The sequence below is a fragment of the Dermacentor albipictus genome, chromosome 7 (assembly GCF_038994185.2).
Source record: "Dermacentor albipictus isolate Rhodes 1998 colony chromosome 7, USDA_Dalb.pri_finalv2, whole genome shotgun sequence".
NCBI lineage: Eukaryota > Metazoa > Arthropoda > Arachnida > Ixodida > Ixodidae > Dermacentor > Dermacentor albipictus.
The window spans coordinates 36,571,601-36,594,423 of NC_091827.1; the positions used below are offsets into that span (position 1 = coordinate 36,571,601).

The following is a 22,823-nucleotide window of genomic DNA, read 5'->3' on the forward strand; positions in this document are numbered from 1 at the left end:
GTAACCACCACCGCTGCACGGTCACTGTGTTTCTGGAGCGAGGCGTCCGCGTAGAGGACCCTGGGGTTCTCTTCCAGCTTCCGGGCTAGTGCTTTAGCTCGCGCGGTGCGCCTCTCGTCGTCCTTGCCCGGCGTCATGTTCCGGGGAAGGGGTTTCGTCTGAATGATCGTTTTCCAGTCTTCCGGAAGGGCCGTCTTGATGGGTACTGGCTCGATCTGCCATCCTATTTTGCGTAGGACGGCTCGTCCGTGTTCCGTGTGACTGAGCCGGATTCTCTGATTTGAGAGGTGGGCTTCGATGAGCTCCTCCACCGTGTTGTGGACGCCCATGTCTAGCAGTTTTTGAGTGGACGAGTAAATAGGCATGCCCAGAGCTTGTTTCGTTGCCTTACGAAGCATCGTGTTTAGGGTGTCCCTATTCGCCTTCGTCAGCTGGAGATACGGTGCGGCGTAGGTAACCCGCGACACGACGAACGCGCGTACCAGGCGCATGGCATCGTCCTCTTTAAGGCCTCGGTTCCTATTAGATACCCTCCGAATCATACCAAGTATCTGTTCGGTTGAAGTCTTGATCTTTGTGATGGCGGCCTGTGCCTTCCCGGAGCGGTACAAAAAATATTATCATCAGCAATGGCTCATACCCTCGTAAGCAAGCTAAAAAGCCAATGGCGCATAGCGCCTTAAGGCAGAGGCTACAAGCGCTCAGTAAAGGGAAGCGAGCGGTGCACACATTAAATTAAATCAGCTACACAACCAAGAGAACACCGTACGTTTCAAAAAAGGACAAGCTCAAAACAAGTTTCCGAACCATCAATAAAGCACTCCATACCCCCCTCCGAAGTACTCTATGGCAAAGGATTCTCGCCAAGCGAGGAACGAGGTGGGACGTATGCGAAGCGGCGGGAGTCAAGGCGTTCGACCGCGAGTGCTGCGTTCCTCTGCTGAGAGGGTGCAGCGTAAGGCCGAAGAGAAACGTCGCTGGCGCGAGTCTGGCCCCCGCTATACGAGCGCGCGATATCGCAGCCAAGCGTGGGAAACGAGCCGAAGAAGCCAAACTGCGAAAAGCAGCAACTCAACAATGCGAGACGGCAACGTAGAGAGGAGGGCGAAGCTCGCGGACAACGGCTTGCCAACACACTTTTACTTCACTGCGCGCTTCGTTATGTCTTGCAAGAAGTCTGACTCCTCCGATCGTATAAGCTCATGCATTACCGAGTGTGCAGCAGACAGATAGGTAGATAGATGGATGGATGGATGGATGGATGGATGGATGGATGGATGGATGGATGGATGGATGGATGGATGGATGGATGGATGGATGGATGGATGGATGGATGGATGGATGGATGGATGGATGGATGGATGGATGGACGGACGGACGGACGGACGGACGGACGGACGGACGGACGGACGGACGGACGGACGGACGGCTGGCTGGCTGGATGGATGGATGGATGGATGGATGGATGGATGGATGGATGGATGGATGGATGGATGGATGGATGGATGGATGGATGGATGGATGGATGGATGGACGGACGGACTGACGGACTGACGGACGGACGGACGGACGGACGGACGGATGGACGGATGGACGGATGGATGGATGGATGGATGGGTGGGTGGATGGATGGATGGATCAAAGAAAGAAAGGCGGCCGACATCCCCATCGAAAGGCGGCCGCCGCGGCCGATAATCGAAGCCGCGACCTCGTACTCAGCAACGCGACGCCAAAGCCACTGATGTGTCGTGACAGATCTTCGCCCTGGCTGCGCGTGGCTACAATTATAGTGAAATGTTTCCTTTCTTCTGGATTGTTCGTGTGAGGAGCCTCTGCTGTGGTAATGCATGTGCACAAAAGAAACGAGAAGCCCCCGCAGTGTTTCCACGCAGTGTTGCTTAATCACTCACATATTGCCTTGTTGTTATTCAGTGCGCGGGAAACTTCTTTTCAGCCGAAGGTCCCCATACCTGGCTTTCAGACCGAACCACATCTGAAGCACATTTTTGTGGAAATGCCGAGCGCTGACCGTCAAGAGGCAGCAGGACTTCCAGGGACTGCCTCTCTCCGTGCTGCAGACGACTGGGCCTACGAAGGAGGGTGCGCGTCGAACAGATTCCTTGGTTTTACAATGAGACATCTTATTTGAGGACTATTTAAACACACACGCACACACGCCCACGCACACACACACACACAAACACCCCCCCGCCACACACACACGCACGCGCGCACATAAACACACACACACACACACACACACACACACACACACACACACACACACACACACACACACACACACACACACACACACACACACATACGCGCGCGCGCACATGCACACACCATTCAGTAGCTGAACGATGTCACCGGAATTCCAGTATGCCCTTCCTACTGCGACGGCTCTCGTGTCGCATCTCCGACTCAATAGCGCACCTTTGAGTTTTCCTCAGGCGTCAGAAACTGCATCCACACAAGCGTCACTGCGGGTGCATTTCGTATGCCTGCTGCGCCACTCGTTGTTTACGACGCATGCGCAGTGTCACCACTACGCGTCGATAACTTCCAAGCGCCCGCCGCTCTCGCGAGCTTGCAGTCCGCACCGCGCAATCTACCCATTTATTCACCACGGAGTCATATTAAATGTGATGTGTTTAAGAGTTGCATGCTTACAGATTTTGTAGATTTAATAAACTTCTCTGTCGGTCTGGTCTACCGACTGTAGCTATTCTTGATGTACGACTTTTTGCTCGCTAATGCGTGCAGGCCAGATCGGGGCCACTTTTCATTCTTGCACTAACAAGTCTCTCCGAACGCCTCGCAGATCACGCAATTCAACTTCGCGGTGGCGCGAAGTCGGATGGGTGACAGCAGTCTTTTTTTCTCCGCTTACTGCTCCTAAATCCAGCGCGACAGATGGACAGGCTTAGTGCGCCTCACGTTCTGCGCACTACGGAGAGAAGGAGAGAGAGAGAGAGAGCCAGAGAACAGGGGCGAGACAAGGCCATACCGCTATGACAAACGAGCCAAGTTCGCGCAACTCCTCGTCTCTTGGCCAGAAGAGTCGTAAAGCGGCTGTCAGGTGAAGAACTCGCGTTTTTGACGACGCTCCCGCATCCCTCTCCTCGAAGAAACCCGCGCCGAGCCGCTGCCGATCCTCCACCTCCCCCCTTCCCCCTTCCCCCCCACACACCCTCTCGTCTCGCAATCATTTGGACAGGGAGGCACGGTGGCCGATTCCAAATGGCCGAGAAGCGTCCATTTCGAGTCGCCGTGTCCCTGAGACCTTTACAACTGTTCGCCGCCCCCCCCCCCCCCCCCCATTCCCCACTCCCACCTCTCCAAGCCCTAGCTGCTGCGGTGTCTTGTGGATGGTTCGCTTCGCCCACTACGGCGACGCTCGGAAGCTTTTACGAGCACATCGCAACGACGACGTCGACGACTCAGATCTCCAAGAACACGTCACCGGGGAGAGCCGAGCGGCGCGCCCTTCTGACGTCGACGTCAATTAGCCGTCGGCGTGGCCGTTTTACCGGCGGCCGCCTTGCCTCCACCCGTCCCCTCGCAAACCCGTTCGCTTCGCTTCCAACTGCCTGTCCAACGGGGTACCTCAGCTATAGCCTTGCGTTTCCCCATCTCACCATTCGGCTCCTCCCGAGCTATAGAAAACGAACCCGCACCCACGACGGCGATTCAGTGGCTACGCAGTAATGCCAGTCGAGCAGTAGGTCGTGCGTTCGAGCCCTACCACCACTCGGAGAGAGGCGTAATGAAAGCCGGTTGAAGTTGGTGGCGTCGTCACAGGTGAAGACGAAACAATGTGGACCAAAGTTAACGTAAAGTTTCAGTGTATCTGAATGCAATAACGTGCTTTAAGCCCGTCCATAAGGGTCTGTATTCAGCCTGCTTTATATGCCGAATCGATATTGAACGAAGTGATTAAAGGCTAGGTACCCCACAAGTTACCAGGGGCACACGAAAATCTAAAGAAACCTGCTTCGTGGAAACAGTCACAGAATGTTGCATGTTTTCTCCATGTTCATCCCCCAAGTCGCCCTTTTCAAATCGGCTTGTCTCAGATTTGGAAAATGTACAGTTACAGCGTTCGCCATGTCGCAACGCACGGGGTAACACTGATGTCACTTCCTGAAGGTCAATTTTGCTATTTTTCCAAAAGAAACTTTGGTTCTTGTTTGCGATAAATACTAAAAAAACACGATGCTTCCCCCTGTAGAGTGTTCAAATGTTCAGGGATTTCGAACTTTTTAATATTATCTTTCAGGACGCACTCCCATACTTACTAGCCGACCAAACAACATTTCCCGTGTTCTCACTCTCTCTCTCCTTTCTTCTTTCTTTTCTGATTTCCTTTCACAAGGATGTCGAGCCCACGGAGAACTTGTTTGCGAACCCGGACGCTAATAACATTATCTTCATTAAGGCGGATTTTCCGCTTCCTAGCAGCGTAGGCGAGCAGTAGAACGTTTTAACGCAGAAACAAAATTGTCTCCTCTTTTTTCCCGTCCCCTCACCTAAAACAGGCAAGACGACGATGAGGCATGCAGCCACAAACAACTGCATTAAAGCGCCCTCTCCCCGTCTACATCTCCCGTCTCCCGGGCTTTCATAGCTGTGTCCTCTCTAATCCGTCGTAACCGACTCCGTGACGTCCAAAACATCCACGCGTTCTCGCATCGGCGGAGTTATCGTGTTTTTCGCCCAACTCACAACATCGCTATCAACTTTCCCCCGTTGTTTTTGGCGTTCTAAACTACCAAGCAGCTCTCAGTGATAGAACCACAGGTTAAAAAAAACTTCAAACAAAGAATTTTTGATAATAATAACGAAGAAAGGTTCTCGCTCGAGGGATCGTAAACGCGCATTAGTGGCGGCGGATGAAAAAGCGGCGACGCTAACGATGTTGGTGTCCTTGTCGCTGCTGTTGCTGTTGCAGTAGATGAAAGAACGAAAAAAAAGAGAAACATCTGCGCCATTTTTATGCTATTCTGAGCGACAGCGGATCGCAAATCCTGTTTCTTTAAAATTGAACGACACAACGATGTGCAAGATTGAAAGCTCGGTGCGCTGGCTGAGCGCGATGGTATTAATGCGTTCGCATATGGCTTCATGTGGCTGAACAACTACCCTCCCCCCCCCCCCGCTCTTAGGCCTCCCAACTCCCTACTTATCTTTTCAGCGCGCTCTTTTGTTTCTTTGCTTACAGCTCACAAAAAAGCACGTTGAAAGCAGAGTGAGAGTCCAGAAAAATCATGGACACGATCATCCCATCTACGAGACAAAAGCGACGCTGAAAGCGAAGAACACGTTGCTTTTGTTTACGTTCTCGCAACATCCGCAGAACGGACGCGAAAAGAAGGAAAGAAAGGTTAGGCGTATAAAGAGGGTGGGCTGCGCTTTTCAGGAGCAAGGTGCATGTCTAATAAAAAAAGGTCGGGCATCGGCGTGCATTTAATTATGGCTTTGTTTACAGTAACGGCGACGTACTTTGCATTACCAGTTAGTTATACCTTTCTTTTCGAAGGTGCGTCCCACGTAGACGTTGCCGGCCAAGCGCTTTCTCTCCAAACAGACCCCCGTATCCATTTCTCTCCTCATTCGACAAACACGCCCTTTCAGTTCTGCCCAATGCTCGCCATCCATCGCCGTGAGGCCAGAAAAGAGAAAGAGGAAAGACGAGACCGAGAGAAAGAGGGAGAGAAAGAAGAAGAAAAAGAACGAGAACGAGGATAAAGAAGCGGCAGTGAAATCAGTGCGGGGAGACCGAGAAAGAAAGAACAAGAAGGCAGATTAATTTATGCTCGTCGTGGCAAACGAGCGTACAAGATGGAGGCAAGGTATGAGGTTAATGCGCTTATAACGGCGACTACTCCCGTCTCGCGGAGCATCTTCCGTTTACCGTACCTTTCACTCTGTCTTATTATTCTTTTTTTGCTCCTGGTTGGTGTTGTTCTTGTTCCTGCTTCTGCCCCGAGGCGTAAGGAAAATGATTTCTAACCCCCCTTCCCCTCCCCGTCCCCGCACTTCTGCAGCCCTTTGCTCTTACTGTTGCTGCCCCTGTTTTCAAGGGATCCACGATGCACGGACGGCAAACACGGTGATGCGTAGACAGCAACACTTGCTGCAAAAAAAGAAGGAAAAAAAAGAGCTTACCACGTCAGGAGAGAAGCACGAGCTATGACGCAAGCAAACAGGAAAGAAAGAAAGCATCCCGAGCTGCTCGATTGTTTGTTTGCAGTTTCTCGATGCTCCTCCTTGGTGTTCCCCAAACACGTCGGCGCCGCTTAGAAGGCCCTAACGGTGCACACATTGTCTTCCGGAAGAAAAAAAAAAGGAAAGCTGAAGTTTGGCACGATGCTCTTTGGCGGAGTGGAGCAGCGTCGAACAAAAGCAAGAAGAAAGAAGGGGTTGGACGCGTGGAAAAATCGCCGATTTGTTATTAATTCAGCCGCGCGAATCATCAGCTGTTTGCTGGCTCGTCAAGAGAGCTTTGGAGATGCCTCCCAGGGGAGATGTGGAAAGTGTGTGTGTGGGGGGGGGCTCCTGTACACGAGGTTCTGCAGCAAGTGAACCGCTGCTCCCTTGGGGTTCACTGTGTACCGAACGGTGAATCGTTTCTTTCTGCGCTTGCGCAAGCGCACGCTTCCGAAGGGATGTCTGAGCAGAGACGCCTGTCGTTGTTCCGGGATGGTATGGAAAACACAGCTTTTTCTTTCCCCGAAAAGCTTTTCGGAAAATATATTGTAACATTGAGGTTGCGTGATCTAATTCTTTACATACGCTGTCTATGTATATACGCAGATTCCCTTTCCCCCAGTGTAGGGTAGCAAACCGGACGCTCGTCTGGTTGACCGCCCTGCCTTTCCTCTCTTTGCTATCTCTCTCTCTAGCTTTTTATTTTAAATGTGTCTTTTTGATTTGATGCGCTATCTCGTGGTTCGCAACAGTCAAGAAAACTTTGAAAAACTCTTCCATCAGCCGGCGTTAATGAATGAATCAAAAAGAAAAAAAAAGGTGGCTCACCCGTCTACAGTGACGTGAATTCTAGGCAACCAGCTTTATTGATTTGCATGGCTCTTTGCTACTTCCCCTAAATATGCGGTCAAAGGGGTCCTGAATGGCCCCTAGGACTTGGTGAAAGAACATATATATTCTGCGGATAGCATACGCTACTTTGAAGATTTCGTCGAAGGTTTGCAGCCGTGCGTGGCGCGTGGAGCTCGAAAGTGGATCGCCAAGTCACCTTTCTCTCAAACGCTCTCTTTTCAACAGAAGCCTGTGCTCCTCACTATTTTGTGGACGCTTCATTTCGTAATATGGCGGCTTCCCATACGTGGTTGCTATTGGCCGATAGCGGACGTCAGTCAAGAATGGTTTTTGGATCAGTGCGTTTCCTTCTACTGTTGCTGTGTACATACTTATTGACGAAGTTTAATAAGCAGGCTGAAGTAAGCGGGAATGCGATTTCGAATTCTGATAATAACTACGCTCTTCGAGAAGAAGCCGACTATCGTCTGCTCACGCTCGGCCGCGACCGCCGGCGTGGGAATTAAGAATTAAATGTTGACCACCCTACTTATCCGTCTCGTACCCGTCAGGTGTGGCTAATTCCGACCAGTTTTGAACGCCCGACTCTCCTCGAACCAAGCGAGACTTAAGAGCCGACCTCACGCACGCTTTCCAGCGCGTGCTAACAATTCCCGGCCGCTCCTGGTTAGACGCCTTATCAGACTTCGCGATAGCGCTTCAAGGATGCGCAAGTTGGACGTGGCTATTGTCCGTTTGTCAAGCTGGTGAAGGACAAAACCGGTCTGAACCACGTAGCGTGGTCACACTGTAGCATACGAGCGCCAGCACGCAGTCAAGCCCTGTCGTGCACTAGGCGACCACCGTGAGTAAGCACTACATGGGAGGTATTCTGTAAGGGTCCACTGTCCATTTCGGCCGTTCCTGACTAGCTAGGTACGCTCGTCTCCTCCTCGTTCGTACAGCTGCATCCGATCAGTAGAGGCCAAAATGGACTGTCCACTAGGTGGACTCGTGCAGAATACCCCCCCCCCCCTTCCTCCCCAGTTGAATGTAGCTGCGCTCTGCTACGTAGCGTAATTACCGCGGAAGCCGCGTGGTGCCTCCACGAGTCCGCTGGCTAAGCGCACTGCGTCTCGCTGAGGACAACCGTGTTTGGCCTACGTTTGGCGCGTGCGTCGGCGCCAACATGGGAAGTGGTGGCGTCGACGTTAACGTCTAAAATCGAATTTAAACTTTGTGCCACAGCGAAGTTCAGTAGGCGGAGCGTTTTGGGCAAGCCTCGCTACGCCATAGCCTTCGCAGTGCATGGCATTGAAGAAGGAGTGGAACAACCGCGAAGGGCGTGTTTGATTGCCAATAACTCCGCTTTTTGCTGAACGCGCCGAAGTACTTTCGCAGCAAAGTATTTCTGAAATAGCCTATTTTAACTTAGTGGCTTAGTGGAGTGGCTTTCTCCCCTTCAATAAAAAGTGGTTCAGGGCCCCTCTAACAATTACAGGTGTGCCTGTGCGAGCGTGTTCACACACTCGTTTTTTTCCCCATCTGCTCATTCGTTATGTCCACTATTTACTCTACCCCAGTGTAGGGGAGCAAGCCGGGTGCGATTCTTGTTAACTGTCGTGCCTTTCATATTTCTCTCTCGCTTTTTTTTTTTTGCTTGACTTTCTTACTCTTCGATTGCCGTTTTCGTGGCAAATATTTTTCCGCGAAGCAGATAAATCCCATCCTCTTCGCAAGAAATCTCATTCTTTACTGGTCCTCCGATTGTTGCACTTTCAAAGCTTGCTTCCTTTCAGGCATTGCTGTTTACGAGAATGCAGGTTTCACAGTAGCTTTGCATGACTAACTGGTATATGTTCAAGCCCGAACGACAGCCATTCTCTTAGAAATAAACCTTATCCTTCCTTAGTACTCCATTTTTGCGCTGTAAAGCGTGCTTCTTCGCGCGCAGTGCTGCTTAAGGGGGTGCAGCTTTTACAGTAGCTTTACGTGACCAGTTCGTATTTGTTAAAGCTTGTATGATAACTATTCGAAGTCGTACCAAAAAAGAGAAAGAAATATTGGGTTGTAAATAGAAATAATATGAGCAGATAAAATATTATAAATCTCATATAAGCTTGCAGTGCGAGAGAGAGAGAGAGAGAGAAAGATTCATTTAAAGATAGACATGGACGTCGGCTAGAACTAGTTTGCTCTGGAGTGCCTCTCTGTGGACGTTGGGTAAGAGGGACGGGCATTGTAAGGATATGCGAGATTAACCGAGATTGATGATGGTGATGATGATGATCATAATAATAATAATAATAATAATAATAATAATAATAATAATAATAATAATAATAATAATAATAATAATAATAATAATAATAACGACGATGACGATGACGACGACGACGACGACGACAATGATGATGATGATGATGATGATGATGATGATGATGATGATGATGATGTATCGTGAATTAGCAAGTCCGCCACATTGCTACACCTCAGTCCACAGTGGACCGCAGTCGCCCCGCATTTAATTTTCGTCGCTCGCGTACTAACCACGTCAACTCGCAACAAGGGACTCTCGCCCGCGTCCCCTTTCGCCAACAATTATCGACCGTTTCAACAGTCACTTCGGCGTAAATAAAAGCCGCCAGGTACGCCGAACCGCCACCAGCAACGAGAGTGCTGCTCGGCGCGCCCTCTCCTTGGCGCAGTTCGTTCTGTCGAGCGAACGCAAGGGGGGGCCGACCTTTGCCACTGCTTTCGGCTTCTCCGCTTCGGCGACACCCTCCCCCGCCCCTCTCGCGCACCCTTCGTTTTCTCAGAAGCCGCCGCGGCGCTGAAAGATTTCACGCTTCTCCAGCGACGCGCGACGTGCTCTTTCGGAAGGCAGCTAGAGTCCGGGGGAGGAGGGGGGAGGGGGGAGGGGGGAGGCGGGGAGGCCGAAACGCTAAAAGCGTCTTCTTCCTTGAGAGCGCGCACAAACGCGCCTCGCCTAATGAACGCCCTGGGACGGCGCGACTACGAGTTCCCCAGGACCAGCGTGTATAATTAAATGACTGCCGCGCTGCGCCCTTTTTTGGTCTCCTCGCCTGGAGGCAAAGATGCCCCTCGTCTTCCTCCTGCCCGTGCGTGTCCCCCTGCTGGTCGGTCGCCACAACGTCCGCGTCGTCGTCTCCTCTCTCGGTAGAGCAGCCGGCGGCTTGTGTGCGTGTGTGTGCGCAAGCGAGAAGCGTTCCACTTGCTTGATTCCGCCGCCAACACGAGCTTGCTTTGCGACTTGAGGCTTTCTAATGACCCACACACCACCCCCACCCCCCACCACCACCTCCAGCCGCGCGTGCACGGACGACGACCCTCTCGTCGCTCCCTTTGCGCCGTCGTTGTGTCGTCGCGTCTCTTCCTACCCCGTGTGTTAGTGCCTCAGTGTGACCGCGCGAGTGGGCCGTGCGGGGCCCCCCTTCCTGCTGCTCCTTACCCCCTGCCAAGCGTGCTTCACTGCACGAATGGCATGCTGCTTGGAGAAGCTTGGAAAGGGGGGGGAGTTCCCTCTAACTCGCCGTCTCCTTTGCTTCGCCTTATCAGCGGCGCGGGCTCGGCGCGGAAGAGACCTTTACGGGTGACTCGCGTGCCTCCGCGACTGTCTTCCTGTTTCGTTGACAAACGGCTCTTTCCGCGCCTCGTGTCACGTCGCCTTCCTCGGGGAGATTCGGGGAGGGGAGGTCGTTCCGCCGGTTGTAACAGCGACGGGAGGATAGGGAGTGGGCTGCAGTAGAGATTCGCTGGTTGTGGCTGGTCGAGCAACTTTTTTACGAGAACGGAGTGAGAACACACTGCCTGCTAATCTTCCGGGATTTACGGCGTTGCAACGTCGTCGGAGCCTTGGGGAATAGCGGGTAGCAATGTTTTCGTCTTTGTCGGTGTGTCGACGTGAGATTGGCAGGATGCCCGTTACGATGACGAGACGCATCGTCTCTCTTTTTTTTTCACTGGGTACGTTTGGCTTGCGTAATCTATCTGCATCTAGTCGTGGCTCCGACGCAGGAAGTCATCTGCGCAGACTGCGCTGTAATGCATACGAGGTTGACAAACGTAAAGGGTTAGGATTGACACCTTATATTTATGTAATTTCAGCTATCATAATGGCCGGCTAGTTCTTGTTTGTTTGTTGCTGCTGTTTTCCAAATTATTAACATATACGTAGTGCTGTCTGTTTTCTTATTTAACACACACTTTCTCTTTCCCAGTCAAATTACCTTTAGGTGAATTTATTTCTTTGAACTTCATTCATTCTGAAGATAGAGGCAACCACGAGAGAGCTTGAATAGCTTGACTAGTTGCCTACACTCGTGACACAATTGTCACCTTGTCATGTTTATTCGCTCAGCTTGTCTTACACGTTTTCTCGCGCCTTCGGATTGCTACAGCCATAAATTAATGCAATGCGCGCACCCTTAGAAAATGATTGAACTTAATAAATTGCGATGCACACTGCATAAAGTGCAACTTCTAAAACAAGTATAGTTGATGATGCAAACTCGATGCTACCTATCAGGGGAAAAAATAAACCCCTTTATTTGTACAGGACACCTTCGCACCGCCTGGAAGGCCTGCCTCACCTGCAGTTCTCCTGGATCGCGGAAACGTAACAATGTTGGGAGGTGAGTAAGAGTGCATGGGTTTATATCAACTTGATTTATTCAGTGCTAAATTCAGTCGAAATCGGCTTGCATTCGCCATACATGTTTATCCACCTATCGCCAATTCTTTGAGCAGTAGCATAAGAAACACGGATACCGGAGTACCCAGAACAACCGAGTGCAACATTAAATCTCTCGGTGGGGCTTCAGTTACTCGCGTATAGGGTGACTTTTGTTATTAATTACATTCCCAGAACACCATGGCAAATTCTGAAATATAATGCGGAGAAGGAATATTGTTAGCATTAACTTCCACTTAAGAAAGGCTAACGTTGAAAAAAAATGTCCACGTTCGCGATCTGTCTGTATAGAATGTCGTCGAGAATCTGGCGAATGTAGTTTACAGATGTGCTTACAATTTCTTAAGAAAAAGTTTACTCGGAATACTCTAAAAGCCGCACGCTATCCGTCAAAAGCCCGCGTCGACCTTCAGACAAGTCATAAGGACTATAGATCAAACGGATAACCTTCCTCAAATGCCAGCACTGGTGAACCCTCATAATCTCTTCCTCGGCGACATCAATGGCTTACCTGGAAGGCTGCTACGACCAACTCCAAAGGGACCTCGCCCATCCAGCAAGATAAGAATAGCACGCTTACTAAGGCCGTCTCTCGAAAGGAACACTACTCCTAAGTACCTGAAACCAGAGAGAGAAAGAGAGAGCTTGTGCCTAATAATAGACATTGGCTTAACTGAAAACAACGCAACGCAGCAGCTGCTGACTGAAAAGGTAGCACGCTAGACTACTTGCTAAGTAGGGGAAAAAAACAAAGAACAAGAAAGCTACGTCGGCTATTGTTCAAGATTCTATTAACCCTCACTCAATAATTCCAGTCGAGATAAAACTGCGTGCATTTGTCGGAGAGGGCAAGAAGGTCACGCGTCCCGAATGCACCCTGCACACTACGTCACCGGTTTAGCACCGTTGACGTTCTTCCTTGAGAGCACTTCCGCGTCGCGGAGCTGTTGGCAAACCAGTCGACGTGGAGAAACAGGGACGAAAAGTAAGAAAAAAAGGCGCAAGGAGAAATAAGAAAAAAAATGAACGATGGGAGAAGACGACGCCGTTGACGGCGCCGGCCGAGCACTCCGCTTCGGCTCTCTGTTTCGTCAGAGCTACGGACAAGAGAGCCTTTTTCCAGACAGGGGGGAAAACTTTTAAGAGGCTTATGGAAAAGGGGCCGTCGAAGAGCGGCCTCGCAGGCCGCTTTGCTTAATACCTTCGCCGGCCGCTCCCCTTTTGTCGCTAATGAAAATGGGAAGACACGGAAAGGGAGTGGGGTGGGGGGAGGGAGGTGACGCTTGCGCAGGCTCCTTCGAATAAGCAAGAAAATGACAGCCTCGGTTGAAGAGTTTCAGGTGTAGAGAAGAGGGACGTTGTTCCCGAGGTGAAGGCGGTCGCCATGGTGGCGGCCGGGAGGCTGTGAAGTCGCCGTTATAAACCGTCTTACCTCAGCACTGCGGCTTTCTTGCGAAATAGGCTGGCGGTTGCAGGAGCGTCACGCTGTGCTTTAAGTGCGCAGAGTTTCTTGCGATGTTAGCTATATATAAATGTCCTGCGCCCTCATCTACGAGAATGAACACAGAGGTCTCTTTTTTCTTCTTTACAGCTATACTTAAAGGCGGAAATGCGGTGATTTTCTCATAATTATGCTATCATCATAACAATAATGCTTAGGAAGGACTTAGCAGTGACATCTCTTTCCCGGAACCGATCCTTGAAGACTCGACCGGCGACCGGCCTTCTTGTTGTGTACAAAGCGCGCCCAGTTCTTATCACTCAGATAACCGAAAAAGATGCAGCATGCAGCGAACGAAATGTACATTGACACAAACAGATACAGAGATGCATCATTCGTTATCCCAAAGGTGCATCGAGGGAGTAGTAGTAGCAGTATAAACTTTATTTTGTCCGAGATGGAGTTTAGAGAGAAGGGGAGTTGGAGGGCCCGTCCCCTTCTTCCTCAGGCGGCGTCCAGGCCTTGCGCTTTGGCGGCGTCTTCGGCCATTTGAACGACCCGCAGTTGGAGATCCAGGTCTGGGCTGAGCGAGCGTTACAATGTTTATTTAATTAGTTAGTTGGTCAGTTATTTAGTCTGTTATCTGGTCAGTTGTTCAGTCAGTTGAAAAACTAGTTTGAGTTGCCAGTTATAAGATGGCAAACTGGTTAGCGGGCCGGTTGATCGGTTGGTGGGTCGGCCGGTGAACTAGTTATCTAGCTAAATAGTTAGCTAGTTATTCCCTCAGAAGGTTAGTTACATGCTCTAAAACCCAAAGTTTCCACAGCTAGGAAGGGCAGGAAGAGAAATGAACAGCAGCGGCTGTGCTTAATTCCTTGGCCCCTGTAAACTCGGATGCTTGGTACAAATGAAGTTATACTCGGAGAAATACGGTAAGGTTGACAAGTAGTAAATACCTGCTAGAAATAACAGGTGTAAAGGCTCTTTTAGTAAAGGTTGAGCGTCTCGAGGTGAGAAAATGAAAAAAAAAAAATCCTGAATCGTTTTTCAGAATCGCCGCTTCCCCGCCAGGCTAACTGCGAAGCGGCCTTCTATTTGAACCCCTTTTGTTTTTACTCGTGCATTTCTCACGAACGAGCTTAAACATCAGGCGCGAGCATTTTTGAAAAGCGTCTTTCAGGATGCGGAAAGCCAGAACCTCGATTTAAAATCCCCAAGTGGCGCAGTATTCTTTTTTTTTTCTCTCTCTTTCGCCCGGTTACTTTGGTTATTTAAGGGAAGAGACCCGACACTTTTCAATTTGCGACCCACAACGCCTGCTTCTCTCAATGGATCCCGCTTGACTTATTAATATTCCCGGCATGTTCCCGTTCTTCGCGGGGAGCTTTCAGTAATGCTGGACTTTCTTCTTCTCGTTCTTTCCTTTCCTGCGTTTGTTCTGCTTTGTTCGGTCGTCTCGGCCTCGATTTTCGCGAAATCCTCCTTTCCTGAAATCATTGAAAGTTTTACGGATTACTCGTAAGCAGCATTGCGTGATCTGTGCTTTGTTACAGCGAGGCGCTCACGTGAAGAAATGTTTCCGCAGGTTACCCCTCCGCTGATGAATTGTTTGCGAACTTTGTCCAGCAGGAAACCTGTGGTTTCTTTTTCTTCGAAAGGTCGGATAGGGTTACGCCCCACCTTGTTCTTATTTTTTTTTCAGAATTTCAAGAAAAGAAGCTTTTATCTTGCCACTTCTCTTCAACGACTCTGCCTGTTACCTCGCTCATGAAGAAAAGAAAAAAAAAAGCAAGGGATTGAAAAGGGTTTTTCTTTTTTTTTTTGCTGATTACAACGCAGTTAGTATAAGCATGCACTAAACACGTAGCTAAGGCAAACATGTCGCGACAAAGTGATTTTAATCAGACACTTTTCATGCTTATGTTCTGGAAGAGCGTTCAAACGCTTTCGCAGCGCAGTATATGTCCGTACGGTTAAAACAAGTATAGCGATTATAACCGCGACAATCTCTAAATGTGAGAGACCCCCCCCCCCCCTCCCTCAATCACTCGTCAAAATAAATCTCCCCCATCTGTGCCGCGGTGATTGAAAGTTCACTTCCAGGAACAATAGACACTGCTATCACTTCACTGTTAGCAGCCACGAAGACCAAGTCAGTTGTTAATTATATTTTCGGTATTACTACCCTATTACTGCGCAGACCAGCGCGAGTGAACTTCGTTGGCAATGTTTACCTGTAACGCAGTAGGACCACCTCGCCAAACTTTTTGTTTTATTGAAGTACATTTCGTACGTACATCTCCATATGCATGCGCGTTTCTTGCATGCAAATGGAGACAAAAGACATTTGTGCTATCTTTCGAACCGATGGCGTGGCTTAGTGGCTGTGTAATTCTGCTGCTACCAACAAGGTCTCGGATTCGATTCTCAGTCACGACTGCCCCTGTTTCGATGCGCGGGGAATCCGAATCCTCTTCATTTCCTGTATAAATAAAGCTTGATGTTCAATCTCATGTCTACGCAAAGTAATACTTAGTCAACAAAAAGTCGTTAGAGGGCCAACAGAGCTTTTTATAACGACGTTTTGTACATCCCCCCTCCCCCTTTCCTTAAGGTCGAAATTTCTGCGCAGCAGAACGGCAGGCAATTGATCTGGTCCCAGCGCATACGACTCCGGACATTCCCGCAGTCAACCTCAACGAGGTATCACACCGCGTAGCTCGAGGTCTTACTCGCCGAGCTGAGCAAAAAGTGACTTCCATCGGTCAGGAGAACGCGGAGGAGGAAATCTGGAGAGAAAAAGACATATTAACAAGATTTAGTGACATTACCAAATTCTATCAAAATCGGAGGCGAGTATTACCACCGCCTCACACTAAACTGAACAGAGCTGAGTCCGTTACTTGGAGGCGGCTACAAACAGAAACTTATACGAGTCCCGTGCAGCTAAAAACTTTCTACCCCGATATATACGAGAGCGATATGTGCAAGCTATGCAAGTCTGTTAGAGCCACCCTTCAACACATGTTGTGGGGATGTGAAATATACCAAAATAAAATGGCAGTCTCCCCAGCAAATCTACGGGCGCGGTGGTCGGCCGTGCTGCTCAGCTCAGAACTCCAAGACCAACTTTGGGCCGTCCAGCGAGCCAAGGAAGCCACACGGGAGCAGCAGCTCCCAGTGGCCATCTAGGCGGCCCCAGGCCCGGGCCTCCCAATCGCCGGATTCCAAATAAAGTTATCACATCACATTACCATCAAGCACTGCTTCACCTCTCATAGCTCAGGTGATGCCTTGGAACACTTTGCCGTGAGCAAGTCATTTGACATGCTTATAGTTTTCTTCATTATGGTTTCCGTTGAGATGTTAATTCAGTATCACGCATATTTGAGCAAAAGTTGCCATCTTCTGAAAGCCCGGAAGCTGCGATAACGAGTAAAGGAGGTTTTTTATTTTTTTATCGAGTGAAACATTACTGCTTCCGCGTTTTTTTTTTTTTTTCAAGTATGAAACACGAAGAAAAGTGTCTGGGAGAGTTCCTCGAAAGGCTTCGCCGTCAAAACGAGAGGCAAGAAAACTAATGGAAAAAAAAAATCGAAATCAACAGGAGGGCAAGCGCGGACGTCCGCCCCGGAGTGGCGACCACGACGTCATAAATACCAAGATGGCATCCATCGCACCGTACGCAGCCCCCGGCCAGCAAGCAGCAGCAGCAGCCGCTCGACGTCGTCTGAGCGGCGCCCCGGAACAGCGGACGTTGACGACGACGACCGTTCAGGGCGGAGGGTCTCTGCTACTACCGCATTTACTCGCGCAAGACCCTCCCCCCGCTCGCACACGCGACCCGCACTCTTTGCTTTGATGAGCTCGGAGTTCCGGGGAAATTATCGCTGTTTCAGCCAAAGGACGAAGCCCCGACAACGATCGCAAGGTGTTAGAATATTACACCATGTAAGTTCCTTTTTTCTGTCTTTTTCTTTTTTTTTCTTTTTTTGTATTTTTTTGGCGTTGTAGTATCACCACCCCGAGCACGATGTGGGTCTAGGACACTCTAGGACACAGGTCCAGACGGGCTTCGGCACTCAAGGCCTTAAGGGCTTTGCTGAAGTTTTTAAGGACATGCGAATTGTGCGATCGCCTTTGGGTGTTGTATCGCGTAGTATCGCGTTACTGCGTGAATTTCCTTATTTTTTTTCTCCTCTTCTTCTTCTCTCTCCTTTTATTCCCTTTATCCCTTTCCCCAGCACAGGGTAGCCAGCAGGTACTTACACTGGCTAACCTCCCTGTCTTTCCTCCTCTTTGTCTCTCTCTCTCTCTTGCTGTTCGCGAATTCCACGATCTTGTCAACGTTTCGCTTTGCCTCGGGTTCGTGTTTCCGCAAATACGTGGTGTGACTCCGGCGTTACGCCTACAGCGTTCATCACAACACGTAGCCCCCCGTTCCGCCGTCTCAGCTATCCTTCTTGAACGTTGGACTGGTCTCACTGTTTAAGGTCGCCGTGGCCCAAGAGAGGCCTAAGGGTGGCGTGAAAATGAGGACAGGATAGCCTCACTGCGCGGTGCAAACGCTATCGCTGTTCTTGTTTTTTTTTTTTCATTGACCGAAGTCGGGACAGCATGCCGAAGCCGCAAGTGTAACTGTAGTGTTCGTATATTTGCAATCGGAAGAAAAAAAATTCAGTTGACCGCACTTTGTAACAAGAGTTGATTTGGCAACAGTGACAAAATCTAGGACAAGGGCGGCGGTGCTGTCAGGACAATAAACTTGGCTCGGCAACGCAGCGATGACAACAGTGATCGCGTATACAGCGACTGAGGTGTCCCGGCGGAATTGGGAAGCCAACGTGAATCCTTGCATGATAAGTCTTAAAATAATATAAAGCCTTCTACCTTCGCGACTTTCCTTCACCAAGACCTGATAACGATGATGATGATGTCACCTGTGACCGAAGCCGCGAAGTTTGGCAGGAGTACCTCTTCCTGGCATCACTGTATACAGAGCTTTCAACTAGAGACAGTAGCGCATCGCGCGGGCAGAGGTTAAGTTCAGCGATGGCAACAGCGAATGCGAAGGAAAAAGATACGGTTAGGTTAAGATAGGTTATGTTAAATTAGGTTAGGTTACTTTAGCTTCTTCTCTCCTTATATAGTGAGTCATCGGGGACTGCATCTTCTTCGCTGCAATCGCAGTGCTGCAGGCGGTGTCAGCAGGTAGCGACGATCGCAACATTGCCACCCTGCCAAAATTACGGGGAGCCAACGGCAGAATGTACGCGAGCAAATGCGGCACCACGACGCTGCTCTCAGAAATGATGGGGCGGGCGTATTAAGAGTGGGTTTCAAGATACGCCCTCCACTCTTTTTTAGACCCCAAAACTCAATTTTCGGGAGTACTCCTCCAGGAAGCCGCTACCGGCTCCGCAATGCCTCGCCGCCGAGAATAAGGGTGGGGGACGAGGGGGGGGGGGGCTGTAAAAGGAGGGGTATCATTCTTCGCTCACACAGGCCTGGCCACGCCACCACTACGGACGCCGCCAGACAAGCAGCCTCGTGGACTGGGAAAGCGAGGAGCTCATAGGCAAAGAACAAAGAAAAGAAAGCAGCTCGAAGTACGGGACGCGGTATTAGGCAAGGCGACTACGGGAGCAACCCTATACGCGTATTCGCGAAAGTAACGCTTAACCATAGACAGGACGTGCACCGAGGTTTGGGTTCCTCGGCGCAGGGCCAGGTTTTCGGGCTGGCCGCACCGGAGCGCGGGTATTTCGGGAACTGTCCGATAGGGCACTTAAGGTGCGGTGGGGGAGGAGGTGTGTTCTTTGATACAGGTAGGAGAGAGAGTCTGCAGTGATTTCGCAGATGAAGAGATGAGAGAAGTGAGTGAGGTGCGTGGGCGTTTCAGGCCCAAGGAAGAGTGACCGGGAAGTGGGAAAAGGGGAGGGAGGGGAGAGGGCAGTGGGGAGGCGCGTGAGGGTTCTTGTGCGTTGCCTACCTGGGCGCGTCGTGAGGAGAAGCGTGGGTCAGGAGCGTTTAGCGGGGCAGATGTTCCGTTTCTCGAGAGAAAGTCGCCGCGGAGAAACCTGGAGGCCCGGTTAACTCAAACGAGATCAAACGAGACGATCACCGTATGAGCTCGCGCATAGTCCATACATCGGTTGATAAACAGCGTCGTCGGCGTCCTGTTGTAAGGGCCGGCGCACTACGATGCGTTTTTTTTATGCGGAAAGCTTTCATAGTTAAGGGGACATTAGCAGCAAGAAAACTTCAAGCGTTAACTTAGCTGATAACCGAAATACGCTGATATTGTTTTGCTTATCTTTTTTCCACACACACACACACACGCACGCACGCACTCACGCACACACACAAACACACACACGCACGCACTCACGCACACACACACACACACACACACACACACACACACACACACACACACACACACACACACACACACACACACACACACACACACACACACACACACACACACTAATAAACGTAATCGTTCGATATGCATGACGAAAGAAGCGAACGGCTCGCCGATAAAAGATTTGGTCACGTGCTTCGCGAAATGCACGCGCCACTTCGTTTGCATCGAGCTGATTCGTAACGATTGTCCCGTTCATGCTCAGGCCTTCACACTGCTCGCTAAGCAAAGCTCGGTTAGCGAGAAGAGCCACTCGGTGCACGCTCAGACGTTTTATTGCTGACTCCGAGCGATCCCGCCACAAAAAGAAAAGAAAGAAAAATCCTGTTAGCTGCCGACATCGTCGGAATCGGTGTCCTCTCTGTCTCTCCCGCTGACACAGCGTCAGCAAACTTCGCTTCGCTGCTGCTGCTGCTGACAGGAATGCGGGAACGGCCGCGCGACGCCAGGCTGGGAGAGGGCGAGGCATGCGGGGCATTGGGCTTGCTCGTCGGAAGGCGGAACGGTGCTCCCGCAGTTCTCAGTGGCAATTAATAAATTGGTTCCCAGTGCGCGTGATTAAATAACAGCAGCGAACGTAATTCCATTAAGGAACTTCGCGAGAAGCCGCTCCGGTGTGTGCAATACGCCTGCCGCTAACTGCGGTTGTCGCAATGGCGCCGGGGAGGACGACGCGGACGCGCTCGGAGTCGTTTTCTCGCGAACTCTCGGTCGCCGCAGTCTTATTTCTTGTTCTTGTCTGTGACCTCCCTTCCCCCACCCCTTCCCGGGCTTTTTGTTTCGTCGTTTTCTTAATCGTGTTAATGTTCTTTGATTCCCTGCCCTGTTGAAACGAAGCCCTGCCGTCCGCTAGCAATGTTGTTGTCGATAAACCACCGGCGCCCTTTTTCATTGTTTCTAAGAAAGGCTCTGGACTCTGCGAACGAGAAGAAGGGGAACCGAGGGGGGCCCCGACTTTGCCAGTCGCAGCCACATTAATGAACATAATATTGATATCTCCTAGGTTCATACTGTAGGGACACACAGAAAGAGAGAGAGAGAGATTTTAATGGAAGCTGGAGATGTCAGCCCTGCTATATAGGCACGGCTGACATGATCCCCTGGTGGTCAAAATTAATCCGGAGCCCCCAACTACACCGTGCCTCGTAATCAAGTCGTCGTTCTGGCACGTAAAACCTCATAATTCGATTCATTAGATTATTTCAAATTATAACGAAGATTAGGTTTCAGAATAGCTCTGAACTTAGCCCTGTAGAACGTAGAAGTATCTGTTAAACTACAAAAAGTAACAGCAGATTCAGTGAATTATGATTAATTTAAAATTGCAGTAAAAGAAGAAAAGACAGAATTTTAACAGGGTATGTGTTGGATTGCATATAAAAATTTTTCGAAAGCGAAGTAAACAGCTCTGTGGCTGAATACCAACGTGGAATCAACAAACGAAAAAACAGCTTCTGTCAAGTCCAGGCCAGATCTTCGCAAAGGTGCTTCCAACATTCATTTTTCTTTGGCGTGGTGGTGGTGGTGGTGGTGGTAATGGTGGTGGTGATGGTGGTGGTGATGATGATGATGCGATAACTGACGACAAAAAAGTGGGAGGGCGCTTCAACCTCTATAGTTGCCGTTGCTAAAACGTTTTCCTTCATGCGCGGCTCTGACAATGAATACCCACAGTTTATACACCCCATTCTGATCCCGAACCCAACCCAAGGAGACATTGTCTTTGGTCTACTTCAGCTATAGGTTCAATCGCTTTGCGAATCTTTCGTCTCGTAAGCGAGTTTATTTAAGTTAATTCCGCTTAGTCGTCAGTAATCTAGTCACTTGCGGGTGCCACGACTATGATATTTCCAACCCGCCGAGTGTCGTACGAAATCGAAGGATTACTACCTGAATTCCATCGAAACAAAGTTCCTCGATATCGAACAGACTGCGGCGCCTGGCGAGCTCCTTTGCTACGATCTCGAAGCGGTATCCCGTCGATCACGTGTTTCCGGCTTTTGAATTGCAGTCTTCGTATACCGTGCGCATGCGCGTACGCATGCATGTGCCTGAGGCGCATGGCATGCGCCTCGCGTGATAAATGTAAGCGGGACCGCCTTACACTTCTAGCACTTACTACACTTTTGGTCTTAAAAAGGTAGCTTCAACGCTCAAGTCCTAAGCGTACATGGTCTCCCGTATACATGTCGTAAAGCTTCAAGCCCAATAGATCAACTGCTGTATAACGGCAACGATTCCAGGATTTCACGAAAAGAAAAGATTACGTATCTACCCAAAAGAAGTACCAATTAAACTACAAAATAAGCGCCATGTGTGTAACTCAGAAAGAACGCTTCGCAATTAAAGCGAAATTTGTCCTGGTCCGGGAATTCGAAACTGGGACCTAACGCCGTTTCGGGGCAGTCCCTCGACCACCTGAGCTAAATAGAGGCCAGAAGATGGCAGGGCTAGGCCTTAATGATAGATAGAATGTCGCAATTCAGTTCTGCGCAAGCTCATAAGATTGAGGGAGTATTAGGAAAAGGAAATATTGCCATCCACTTAACAGTATATAGAAAAAATTAACCCGGGGAAACCCGTATAACTTTGCAGTATTTCTCTTGCAGTGTTAAATTATACGGTTTCCCTCGGTGCTGTCGTGCCAGAGTTAGCTGTCCATATGAAATCCTCTGTTTAACGTCAACAAAGCGTAAATGTAGATAATCTTACCAAATTCAACAAAAGGTCTAGAGAAGTGAAACAGAACTCTCTTGGTGTCCTTACAGTTCAGCTGCACTGAAAATAGGAAGGGCAAATATTGTAGAAAAACAAAAAAAGGTATGATCGAGAACGTCTTTATATCGCAAACAAAAGTCGCTATGGCACGCCCTTTCCCAACAATATTTTTTATGTTCTTCTCTGTTCTTTCAGTTCGTTCGGAGATCGCTCGTTCGTCATTCCCATGGTGCAACTTCACAGCTACGCAAACATTTCCAACCAAAGGCTTCTTTGCCCTAAAAGAAAGAAGAATAGCAATAAAGAAGAAAGAAATGTCGTCAAAATGCTCAGTAAGGTCCGGACGCGTACCGAAGGAACACGTCGTAAAACAAAAAGAAAAAAAAACTCCGCTTCGAGCGTGAACCCGTCGTCACCTATTAAGCTCGTCCAAACTCGTACCCCCACGAGCAGGGAACACCGGGATCGTAACG

The 22,823-nt window shown here is 49.8% G+C and overlaps 1 long non-coding RNA gene across 1 annotated transcript in view; it reads left to right on the forward strand.

Annotated features, from left to right (window-relative positions):
* Positions 1-22,823, forward strand: part of LOC135905710 (uncharacterized) — a 233,603-nt gene that overhangs the window by 157,731 nt on the left and 53,049 nt on the right. Inside the window, exon 3 of the long non-coding RNA XR_010565452.2 lies at positions 11,627-11,702. This is a non-coding gene — a long non-coding RNA (uncharacterized lncRNA). The remainder of the gene's footprint in view (positions 1-11,626; positions 11,703-22,823) is intronic.